The sequence below is a fragment of the Ceratotherium simum genome, chromosome 33, assembly GCF_057802395.1.
Source record: "Ceratotherium simum simum isolate JZ-2026a chromosome 33, ASM5780239v1, whole genome shotgun sequence".
NCBI classification, from domain to species: domain Eukaryota; kingdom Metazoa; phylum Chordata; class Mammalia; order Perissodactyla; family Rhinocerotidae; genus Ceratotherium; species Ceratotherium simum.
The window spans coordinates 28,244,157-28,256,613 of record NC_141932.1 but is presented as its reverse complement, the minus strand read 5'-3'; the positions used below and the strand labels follow the sequence as shown (position 1 = coordinate 28,256,613).

The following is a 12,457-nucleotide window of genomic DNA, read 5'->3' as shown; positions in this document are numbered from 1 at the left end:
AAATGCAGCACACTAAATTATCGGTACACAGCTAATGGGGAGTTGAGGGCATCTAAACAGTGCTTAAAGGAAAACTTAGAGCTTTCAACATATTTATTTAGAAAAGAAGAAAAGTCTAAAGTCAATGATCTAAGCTCCCACTTTAAGAAGCTAAAAAAAGAAGAGCAAATTAAATCTAAAGGAAATAAAAGGAAGGGAAGAATACAAATAAGAGTGGAAATCAATGAAATTTAAAATGGACAAATAATAGAGAAAATCAATGAAATCAAAAATGATTCTTTGAAAAGATCACAAAATCTATAAACTTCTAGTTAAACTGATTACAAAAAAAGAGCAAAGACACAAATTACCACATCAGGTATGAAAGAGGAGTCATCAGTAAAGATCCTACAGACATTAAAAGAATAATAAGAAAATATTATAAACAACATTATGCCATTAAAACCGATAATGTAGATAAATTGGACAGGCTCCTTGAAACATACAAAGTATCAAAACTGACTCAGGAAAAAATAGAAAGTCTTAATAGTCCTCCATCTGTTTTTGAAATTTTAATAAATTAATAATTTTTAAAACTTCTGACAAAGAAAATTCCAGGCCAAGGTGGCTTCGCTGAGGACTTTTATCAAACACTTAAGGGAGAAATTATTAATAAGCACACATTCTTTCAGAATATAGAGAAGGAGGAAACACTTCCAATTCATTTTATGAGGCCATTGTTAACCTGATAACGAAACCAGACAAAAACATTGTGAGACAAGAAAACTCCAGACCAATATACCTCATTTACAAAGGTATATAAATCTTCAACAAAATATTAGCAAATTAATTTCAACATTTTATGACCATATCAAGTTTACCCCAGGAATGCAAGGTTGGTTTAACATTTCAAAATCAATCAATGTAATTCACTATTTTAACAGAATAAAGGAGAAAATCCTCTTGATGGATGCAAAAAGAAGCATTTGAAAAAATTCACCATTCATTCATGAAAAACAAAATTGTTTTCTTTCTAATCCTCAGCAAACTAGGACTAGAAAGGAACTTCTTCAACCTAATAAAGGGCATTTATGAAGAAATACAGCTAACACCACATTTAATTATGAACAACTGTTTTCATCCTAAGATCAAGAATAACAAGATGTCCACTCTCACCACTTCTATTCAACATTGTACTGAATATCCTAGCCAATGAAATAAGGCAAGTAAATGAAAATTTAAAAATATAGATTGTATAGGAAGAAGAAAATTTTTCTTTCTTCAAAGATGACATGATATTGTACATAAAGAATCCTAAGGAATGTCCAAAAGCCAACTAGAAATAATAATTGAATTTAGTAAACCCTCCAGGTACAAGTTCAATAAAAAACAAAACAAAACAAAACAAAACCTAGTCTTTTTTCCGCATACTAGTAACAAAAAGTTGAAAAGTGAAATTAAAAAAATTTTTGATAGGAGCCGGCCCAGTGGCAGAGTGGTTAAGTGCGCACGTCCCGCTTTGGCGGCCCAGGGCTTGCAGGTTTGGATCCTGGGGATACATGGATGCACCGCTTCTCAAGCCAGGCTGTGGCAGGCGTCCCACATATAAAATAGAGGAAGATAGGCACGGATGTTAGCCCAGGGCCAATCTTTCTCAGCAAAAAGAGGAGGATTGGCAATGGATGTTAGCTCAGGGCTGATCTTCCTCAAACACACAAAAAAATTTGCGATAGCATCTAAAACCGTGAAATTATATAGGGATAAATTTAACAAAACATATACAAGATTTTTACACTTAAGACTACAACATATTGTTGAGACAAGTTAAAGAAGACCTAAATAAGTGGAGATATTTTCCATGTTCATGGACTGAAGACTCAATATTGCTAAAATATCAACTCTCCAAGTAGATCTACAGATTCAAAATAATCCCAATCAAAATGTCATCAGGCTTTTTTGTTTAGGTTGAAATTAACAAGCTAATTCTAAAATTTATCTGGAAATGTAAAGTCCTAGAACATCCAAAACAATTTTGAAAACAGAAGACAAAAGTTGGAGGACTTATAAGTAACTGATATCAAGACTTTCCATAAAGCCATAGTAATCAAGACAGTGTGGCACTGTCTTGTGGCACTATCCTGACTGGTGTCAGGATAGACATATAGATTCTGAAACACAGATCAGATTAGAGGTCCATATTAGACCCACACTTATATGGTTATGTGATTTTTGACACAGGTGCTAAGGTTATTTGATCAGGAAAATGATAGTCTTTACAGAAAATGGTACCAGAACAACTGGACATCCATGCGGAAAAAAATGAACTCAATGCTTACCTCACAACTTATACAAAAATTAACTTGAAATGGATCAATAGACCTAAATGTAAAATTATAAAACTTCCAGAAGTAAATATAGGAGAAAATCTTTGTGAATTTGGGGTAGGCTAAGATGTCTTAGACAAGATACATATTTTCTTTCCATAAAAGAAACATTTGATAAATTAGACTTTATCAAAATGAAAAAAGTTCTGCTCTCTGAAAGACACTATTAAGAAAATAAAAATTCAAGACACAAACTGAGAGAAAATATTTTCGATACATATATCTTTCAAAGGACTTGCAAAATATCTTACAAAGGACTCAATAAAAAGAAGACAAACAACCCAATTTTAAAATGGGCTAAAGATTTGAACAGACATTTCACAAGCTAAAAAGCACATGGATAGATTCTCAACATTATTAGTCATTAGGGAAATGTAAATTAAAACCACAGTAACATACCACTAAACACCCACTAAAATGGGCTAAAATTAAAAAGACTGACAATACCAAGTTTTGGTGGAGCAACTAGAAGTCTCCTACGTTTCAGAAGTGTAAAATGGTTCAAGTGGTTAAGATTTGACACTCTGTGCGTCCCACGTTCTTTTACCTGATCAGGGAACCACACCACTTGTCTGTCAGTTGTCATACTGTGGCAGCTGCATGTTGCTGTGATGCTGAAAGTTATGCCACGGGTATTTCAAATAGCAGCAGGGTCACAGATGCTGGACAGGTTTCAGTGGAGCTTCCAAACTAAGACAGAGTATGAAAGACCTGGCCACCCACTTCTAAAAGAATTGGCCATGAAAACTCTACAAATAGCAGTGGAGTGTTGTCTGATAGAGCGCCAGAAGGGGAGGGGATGGGGCAAAAACGCTGGGCAAAGCTCTGCTCTGCTGTACACAGGGTCACGAGGAGTCGGAATCGACTGAATGGAATTAACAACAACAAAAAAAAGTTCAATTGCTTTGCAAACAGTTTAACAGTTTTCATAATGTTCAACATATACTCACCATGTGACCGAGAGATTCCACACCTAGATATTTACCCAAGAGAAAGGAGAATGTACATACACAACCAAGACTTGTACAGAAATGCTCATAGCAGCTGTTATTCATAATAGCCCCAAACTAGAAATAACCCAAATGTCTAACAACAGATAGGTGAAAAAACAAATTATGGTATATTCATATAATGGAATATTATTCAGCAATAAAAAGGATGAACTCTGGTAAGTGTGATAGCGTGTATGAGTCTCAAAAGCATTATCTAGGGCAAAAGAAGCCAGAAGAGTCTATGCTGCATTATTCCATTTAAATGAAATTTAGAAAAGGTGAAGCTCATCTAGAGTGACAAAAAGCAGATTAGTCACTGCCTGGGGCTGAGGGGTAGGAAGGCAGATTGTCTGGGCAGTGGTGAGGGAACGTTCGCTATCTTCTTTGCGGGGCATGGTTACATGGTTGTATACATTTGTCAAAATGCATCAGACTCTGCACTTCAAATAGGCGCATTTTATTGTGTGTAAATTATCCCTCAATCAATGTGAATTAAGAAGAAAAATATAGGAAAGTATTTTTATGTCATTGAGGATAGAGGATTTTTTGAATAAGATATAAAAATTTTAAACCACAAAGGAAAAGGAGAATTCTACTACATTAAAATTCAAACCTTCCACACATCAAAGACACTACCAGCAATGTTAAAAAAACAGGCAACAGACTGGGAGAAGATATTTATAACCCATATAACTGAAAAATGATTGGTACCCAGAATATTTCATACACTGTTATAAATCAATAAGAAAAATACGAACAATCTAATAGAAAAATGGTCAGGATATTATCAGGCAAATCATAGGTGAGAAAACTAGATAGTGCATAAACATGTGGGAAGATATTCCAGCTCACTATTAAACAGGGAAATACAAACAAGAATGGCAAAATGGGATCAACCATGGGGGAGGATGCGGGGAAATGGGAAGTTTTGTGTTCCCAGTGGGAATGCATCTTCACAGAATAATCTGCAGATGAATTTGGCAAGAGCTTGGAAAGCGGAAGATGCGCTTTCCCACCACCTGACAGTCCTCATTAGCTTTAGACTCCAGAGTCCTCGAGGCTGGGTGCACAAGGAGAAGTTAAAATGTGTCGAGCGCAGCATTGTTTATTAGCCCCAAAGTGGGAATATTCTAAATTTCCATTAATTGAGCAATGGATAAATAAAATGTAGTATAGTCATATAACGGAATATACTCAGTAATTAAAATGAATAACCTAGACCTAGATGTATCAACATGACACGATCTAAAATATATATCTTTATATGAAATATATTTATATTAAATATGTATATTTATATATAGAGTGGGAGAGAGACAGTGAAAAAGTAAGTTACCAAAAGATATATACTGCCCAGAAAGGCAGGTGCTTAGCAAGACCCTGAGAAGGGGTCCTCACTTTCTGGAGATGGAAGGGGGCAGTGTTGGGGTAAACAGCTAAAAACCGCCCGTGGATAAGGCATCTCCCGGACCCTAGGGCTTCCCAGCAGAGACCCAATCGGAGCGCTGTCAGCAACACAGGCGTTTTGAAGGTGCGGGCTGCTGCTGCGCGGCGTCTCACCCGTGGCAGTGAGATCTGAACCCGCGCCGCGGAGCATTGTGATCCCACGCAGCCCGAGCGCAGCAGAATGCGAGATGAGCGAGCCCACAGGCCTCGGGCACCGCGCCACATCACAACCTCCCTTCGTTTTTCTTCTCGGCTACCACTCCACTTACTTTGGCTCCATGGACTTGCTTTGAGGTTTGGTACTTTCACATTTTTAATGGAAACCCAGATTCTTAAGACATCAGCATCAAATGCTAATAATAAAAAAAAAGCTACTTCCTAATTTTCCTGCCCTTTGTCTCCAAAAAGGACATGCTTATAACAGTAGTTTGTAGGTTGCAAGCTTTTTCCTAAAAGAGAAAAGAGAAATCGGCTTCCTCTTTCCCACGCACTCTGACCTCAGCAATCCCCAACCAGCGTGAGGACGGAGCCCTGCTGGGATTTTATACTGGTGACTTGGGATCCCCTGTTTGAGACCAGGGCGTAGGAGATGGGAGGTGGAGAGCTCTGAGGTTTGACCACGTCCCTGTCTGTCTTTGCCTTCCGTGGGGAATTAAAAAGCATCAATAGTGGGGCTGGAGAGGATGAGCAATAACGAAGGCCCTTTCTGTACCAATCGGAGAACACAGCTGAGAAATGGGAACCGCTTGCCTGCCTTTCCACAAGAGCCAAAGGTGCTCTTTCCGCCCTTCCAGATTCCTCTCGACCAAGCTCTTTGCCCTCGAGGCTGGCCCATGTGGAGGGCATTAATGGGCTCCTTTGCCTCTGGCTTCTAGCTGGGTCCAGCCCCCGGGATTCTCCTACTCAAGATTGGAATGATAGAGGAGAAGGAGACAGAGCACTTATTCCCTGTGGGGCCACCCTCATTGAAGGTCACTTCCCAGGGGGGCTATCACCCCGCCTTTGCTTACTTTCATACTCAAAACCAGGTTCTTGTGACAATATCCTAAAAGTGAAATAAACCTGCAATGCCGTTTTTGTAGCAATCTCTATCTCTATCTGCATTAGGAAAAACACTCAGTCCTTCCTTCTCCTGTGTCTTTCTCCTTTGCTTTCACACAGAACACTTCGCTTCTGACACTTCTGATCACCGGATGTGTATGGGGTTTTCCCCCACCAAGCAATTCTGCGATACCAGCTGGGTGTCCTACAATTTAACTCAATTTTGACCCTCTCTACCTGGAGATAGCATCAGATCCCGCAGGTTAAGGGCTCCGGCCCACAAGGCTGGCCCTACCCCACTTCAGATGCCCATTGGAAGTCCAGGTTGCCACCTGTGCTTCTGTCTGATTGGCTATAAATCAGAGGTTCCCACGACTCCCTCCTCAGGTTCAATCAATTGCTAGGGCAGCTCACAGAACTCAGGAAAAGTTACATTTACCGGTTTATAAAGGGACATGGTGAAGGATGCAGATGAGCAACCCGATGAAGAGATACATAGGGTGAGGTCTGGGAGGGTCCTGAGCGCAGGAGCTTCTGTCCCCGTGGAGTTGGGGTACATCACCCTCCCAGAACGTGGATGTGTCCACCAACCTGGAAGCTCCCTGAATCCTGTACTTTTGGTATTTTTATGGAGACTTCATCACGTAGGCATGATCCATCATTAATGCCATTTTTAGCCCTTCTCCTTTCTCAAGAGAATGGGGGGCGGGGCTGAAAATTCCAAGCTGCTAATCAAGGCCTAGTCTTTCCAGTGACCAGCCCCCATCCAGGAGCCATTCAGGAGCCCACCCAGAGTCACTTCATTAGAATAAAGGACACCCCTATCACTCAGGACATCACAAGGGTTTCAGGAGCCCTGTGCCAGGAACTGGGGGCAGAGACCAACATATATTTTCCAATAACTCACACTCTTCCTCCGTCTCCTTCCACTCGTTCATTCACAGCGTCTGTTTATGCGGCACCTACCATGTTCTAGGCATTGGGAGGATGACGATGAGGAGGTCGACGCAGTTCCTGCCTTCAAGGAGAACGTGGTGTGTCCAGAAGAGAAGTGCAGATATAGAGCTGTGAGGGCCAAGAGGAGACAAGGATTTCTGACCATCTGACCATCTGACCTTCTGAAAGGCAGCCTCTCAGGCTTTCTCCATCACAAAGTAAAGATTAAGTGAAGAAAGTGATTGATGATCACTTGGCATTCCTAATTAATATCAGTCACTCAAGATTTCCTGAGCACTCGCCTCACACGAAACCATGTTAAATGCCTCGGCATTAGCGGCAGGCGTACAAGTTGGGGGACAACCCTTCCCTGCCCTCTTGAAGATTACAGTCTTTTGGGGGTGTTGGATGAGTGGGGCCATCTGATGAGGAAGGATTTCTGGTGAGGAGGCAGCCAGTGGGTGCTGGGGAGAATTGGGCAGGCCTTGGAGAGGGAAGGACTCTACTAATCCTCTTCTCATACGAGGAAGGGCTCCTTCAGTGAAAGTCCATGAGCGTGTTTACAAAACAGTGGTTTAAAAATATGATGCACTGCTGCTGGACTCTGAGTCACCCAGCTGCTGATCAGTTCCTGACTAGATGTTCCACTGCTAGGAAGTCACCCTGTTTCCCCAGGGAGCCTTGTGAATGGCTCCATAGGAAGGACTGTGAGCAGGCCCGGGAGTGGTGGATACAGGCTGCCTTTGTGGGAGAGCTTGGCCAACTCTTCCCTCTCATTAAAACCGACAACAAAACCCACAATCACAAACCAATCTACCAGCAAGTGTTACCTAAGTTCCTTCCATCTTCCGAGTGACTCCAGAATTTGTACGCTTCACCATGGTGCCAGGTGGTCTTGAGAGAAGATCCTGGCCAGAGAGCACAGCATGAGTGACAGCCGCAGCCGAGGGGTGGGACAGCGCAGAGCGGGTTTGGGGAGGAGCAGGAAGCCAGTTAGGCTGGAGCAGAGCCCTGGTAATGGGTGCTGAGTGGCGGGGGAGCCCTATGGTGAGGTTGGTCCAGGCTGAGGGGTCAGGGCTGGAGGGGCGGGGGGAGTGTGGGGAGAGCCCAGGAGGGCAGCCCTGTGCTGCTTCAGGCAGAAGGGGCCCCCCCACCAGCCCCTTTTCATTCACATAAAGCTGGGTTTGTTTCCATTTATCTGCTTGACTTTTCAGCCAAGATACCGTTAGAAAAACATATTGCTCTAATTTAATCCACATGTGCATCCCTAGGACGGTCTGAAAGGAAACATCAGGTCCTGAGTCCGAGGCCCAGAGCCTCAGCCCTGTGGATTTGGCAGGGAAGGGCTCTGGCCTCAGGACTGACCCTGACCCACCTTTCAGGGCCCCTCCTAAAGCGAGTGCCCACCCCACCTGTGTCCTGGGCAGGCGGGAGGGGGAGTGGTGGGAAAGGGGATTCGCGACGTGGCTCTCATGGCCTACTCCCTGCAGCTGCCCGCGCCAGAGGGATGTAAGGAGGAGAAGGCCACCACCCAGGGTGGGGATGGGGTCTGTGCCTGAGGGGTTTGATTCCTAATCAGCCTCTTCTACCCCCTTTCCAGGATCAAGGTCTCAAAGCTCTGGGGCGAGCACGGGTGACATGAGACAGTTTATCCAATCACGTGGGGGAGATGCTGTCTGCAGGATTGAAGCCACGGATAACCCAGGGCTGGGGCTCTGCGATGTGGCGCAAGACCATGGGAGATGTCATCCCACGTCTGGCTGCGCGTGGGGCGTGGTTTCAGAAACTTGTCTCGCGGCCCCACCTCCCTGGCAGAAAGCCAGCAGGGAACAAAGCCAGTGCGCTCATTTCAGCACCCTCTTCAGATTCTGCTCCCGTCACATAACTTATTTTGAATATAATTATATGATTTGGAGAAACTGATGCCCGAAATTAGAAAATAGGAGCTGTCTCACACAGATGTTTATTTAGGACAGGGCTTGGAGACAGCCCCGAAGAAAGAGAAGAAATGTCTGACTTTGATGCAGGGGCTAGGACCCTTGATGGTGGTGAATTAATCCATGCAGAAATGCTGGTCCTCCTTCCTCAAGCTCGCCACATCACATCCAGAGTCAGTTCCTCTACCCCAAAACTCCCCGTCCTCCTGGTCTGCCCTTGATTTCTGAGCAAAGGCACATCTAAATGCCTGTCTGTGAAGCAAGTGATGTCTGAGGCAGCCTGGAGCATTCACATAGCAGCTCCCATCTGGGACCCTCCGGGACTTCTCTCACCCTTGTATCTTCCAAGAGTTGAGCCCACAGACCCCTCAGCTGGGAAAGGCAAGGAGCAGCCCTCAGAACCCATCTGGGTGGCATCTCAAAGGATGTTGCTGGGAAGGAGGGATTTGGGCAGATTATGAGGTTTTTTAATTGTCCTAAGATGTATTGCTATCAGAAATGGCAAAGGAAATGAAAATAGTTTCAGAGAACGTCAGTGTGGAATGGGTTTCTATTTACTGTCCACAGATTGGAGAACGATCCTTGTTCATGTCTGTGACTGGGCTGTCCTTGTTGATGTCTACGTCTGGGCAGTCTTCTCAGGGTCCCCTCTGCCAAAGGCAGGGCAGGGCTCCTGGGATATTATATTGAAAGCTTTGGAATCTCCCAGGCTACAAGATGCTTCCCTTAATTTCAAGACAGGGGTTCAACTGTAAGCCAGGATGTAGCTCTCAGGAGCTTCCTTGAGGCTGAAAGGGCATGGGAGACCCTCCCAAGGCAGGCAGCACCCCCTGAATGCGCTTCACAGATGGGCAAGGGTAGCCATTCTGGATTTTTCGAGGCTTGAGCTGTTCTGATTCTGTGGGAGTGGCTCAGCCCAATTCCTAGCCAATCCTTCAATGAGCCCCATGCAGAGAAGCTAGCGGGCTCTCACAGTGGAAGTGAGAACCCAGGGCCAGGAGCAGGCAGAGCACATAGAGCCACAAAGCTAGATCCGCACATGTTCAGCCCTGAACCGACGCATGGATCCAAAATGAAGGACTAGAACTCTGCGGCTCTGAGCTCACCTCACGAGTGGTGAAGGCAAGGAAGCCCCAGAAGCAACACCAGGTCCAGTACCAGAAACCAGCCACTGCACACGGGCTCCGGGGAGGAAGTCCAGCCCACACCAACCTCAGGCAGCAGGACACAGACGTCGCTTTACCTCCTTCACTGGAGCTGGGCCTAAATTTTGGTTTATCAGGTTGGTCTTGCCAAGTTTCAGTGACCAATTAAGATGCAACCACCTTTTGCCATTAACGAAATTGATAACGGCAGCACAAATGTCTGCCAGGTCCCCAGCTCACAGGCATCAAGGCTGCCCATGTTCCTCTGATGGAAACTTTTTTATGGTTTGACAAGAATTTGATGTGATTCTTTTTTCCATGGAGGGCTGGGCCTCCAGACACAATACTATGCAGTAACCCTGTAATCTTGGAGCTTAATCAAAACATATTCCAACAACCTATTCTCGTGCTACAAATGAATGTTTATTTTAAAACAATTTGCTATGGCTTTTTTTTTTAAAGCGAGAGAGAAGAGAATTTCTTGGAGCTCGATTTCTCCCCGCCCCGCAGCAGTTCCCTCCGCTCCAAAGACTGTGTCATGTGCTCAGGTCGTAATGAACCACAAAGCTGTTTGGCAGAAAGGGACAACGAGAGGACATTTGACAAAGAGTTAGCAGATGTCATGTTGGAGGCGGCTGGCCCACTGCTGCTGGGTCATTTGTTGGATTGAAGCTGATTTTGCTGCTGTAGTCAATAGAGAGGAGTAATAATTATATGCGGGCTGCATTAGGCATAACAGATTAGATACATAACATTCTGTTAAAAACCGGCTTGTCTCCTGTTTCTCTCAAGACACAGTGGAGATGACCCCTAGTTCCTAGTGTTGAAAGTCGTCTTTCAGGATTCTTACAGACTTTCCAGTAGAGAAATAGGTCATGTTCTTTCATGGCAAATTCTGCTGAGGTCTGGGGATGGCACAGAGATCTGCTCCAGACCGGGTCCGGGCGCACTTGAGTGAGCCGGCCTCACCACACCGCCGAGCTGCCTCTTTTCATTTGAAAAATGAAAGAATTAAATTCAAAACAAACAATTTCAATTTAACACCAAACTACAGGATAACCAATCTTAAAAATGTCACAGTGTAATGGATCTTAATACCCATAGAAAACACAAAAACAGCACCATTGTTCCCCAGCAATGCAGAGCAACCTCGCAGAATTTCAGTGAAGGAGAAAGAAGGGAAAAACACCTTATTACTTCCAACCCCTGCGAGCCATTTTGGTCTCCAAAGGTTTTAGGCTGCCCGAGGCCGTGTGTCTGCAGTGTTTCGGGAAATGACTTGCCTTTGCACGAACGCTGCTCTGTTCTGCAGCGAGGCTGCCTGCCCCGGAGCGGCGCCGCTCCATTTCTGGTTAACTCTTCCTTCCCGGGCCTGCCGTGCATGGGAGCAGTGAGGACAGGGCTGGCGGCAGGCAGGGACGCCAAGGCCACTGCAACCTGGCCTCCTGCAAGGCAGCCAGGACTTGTGCCTTAAGCAGCATCTTCTCAAAGGTGGCGGCTCCGGCAGAAAGGCCAGCTACCCCCTTGGCTCTTTGGAGAATCTATTCTCAAACTGAGCTCTAAAGCAGCTGTCATAAAATACACAACTCGGCCGAAGCCAGGGAACAGAAGTGGGGCCTTGTGGGCCACGACTGGCCAATCCAGCCTCTTGGGCTCCCCAGCAGGGACAGCTTATGGTCTCTGCCACAGGCCCAGACAGGACACTCTTCTCCTGGCAGCGCGGTGCGAGCAGGGTCCAGCCTGCTACTTGGGCTGATCTTGGGCTCGAGGACATTTAGTTCCCTGGTGACACTGACTGAGGGAAGTGTAGTGACAGAAACACATTTGGGCTGCATGTCTGAGCAGGGAGTTGACAGAAAACCGCTTAGCACTCAAGAGGTTAATACAATTCCTAAGTGTTCGGCAATCACTGCAATTTAGTGCCATTTCGATTATTACACAATAAACAGACCATGTTGTCTGGAAGCAAATTTTTATGAGTATAGCTGAAGGGGCTGCAACTTATTTAGCTGCTGAAACTCGAAGGGAAAGAGTGTTTCCGAATGCTAGACACCACGGATCAGAAGAGCAGGTAGCAGAGAAAGGTTATTCTTGGGTCACTGCCCCAGCAACTCAACACCGTGACCTTTAAAATGAGTATGTCGTTAAAAGGAAATAAAGTTCACCAAAGTGTTCTTTAAACAGAACCATTTTAATAACATGTTGTTGAGTTTCCAGTGCAAGATTTGGGAATTTTCAGAAACATGTTATGTTCAGGAAAGAACACCATGTTAACATGGGTTGGGAACATGTAAACCATTTTGCCTCCCTCGAATATGCATTATACAAACACACGTGCACGCACACACACGCAGAGGCATGTACCCACGCATGCCAAAAACAGACATTTCTTAGACACTGGCCACTGCTGTATTTTACTTGGGTGCAATGATCATAAACCAAACTAAATTCCTGATATAACAAGAGACTCAAACATTTAAACAGGAGAACGGGAATGTGGGGAGATACTGTGACTCTCAAAGCTTGTGCAAAATCTCACTGCACACCAAGATCCAAGAGGCTCTTTTTTCCCCACAAGGCACACAGGGGTTCAGATC

The 12,457-nt window shown here is 44.6% G+C and overlaps 1 pseudogene; it reads right to left on the bottom strand.

The window, feature by feature from the left end:
* Nucleotides 1-7,608: 7,608 nt before the first annotated feature.
* On the bottom strand, nucleotides 7,609-11,206 carry LOC147912920 (uncharacterized; annotated as a pseudogene).
* Between the last annotated feature and the right edge of the window lie 1,251 nt (nucleotides 11,207-12,457).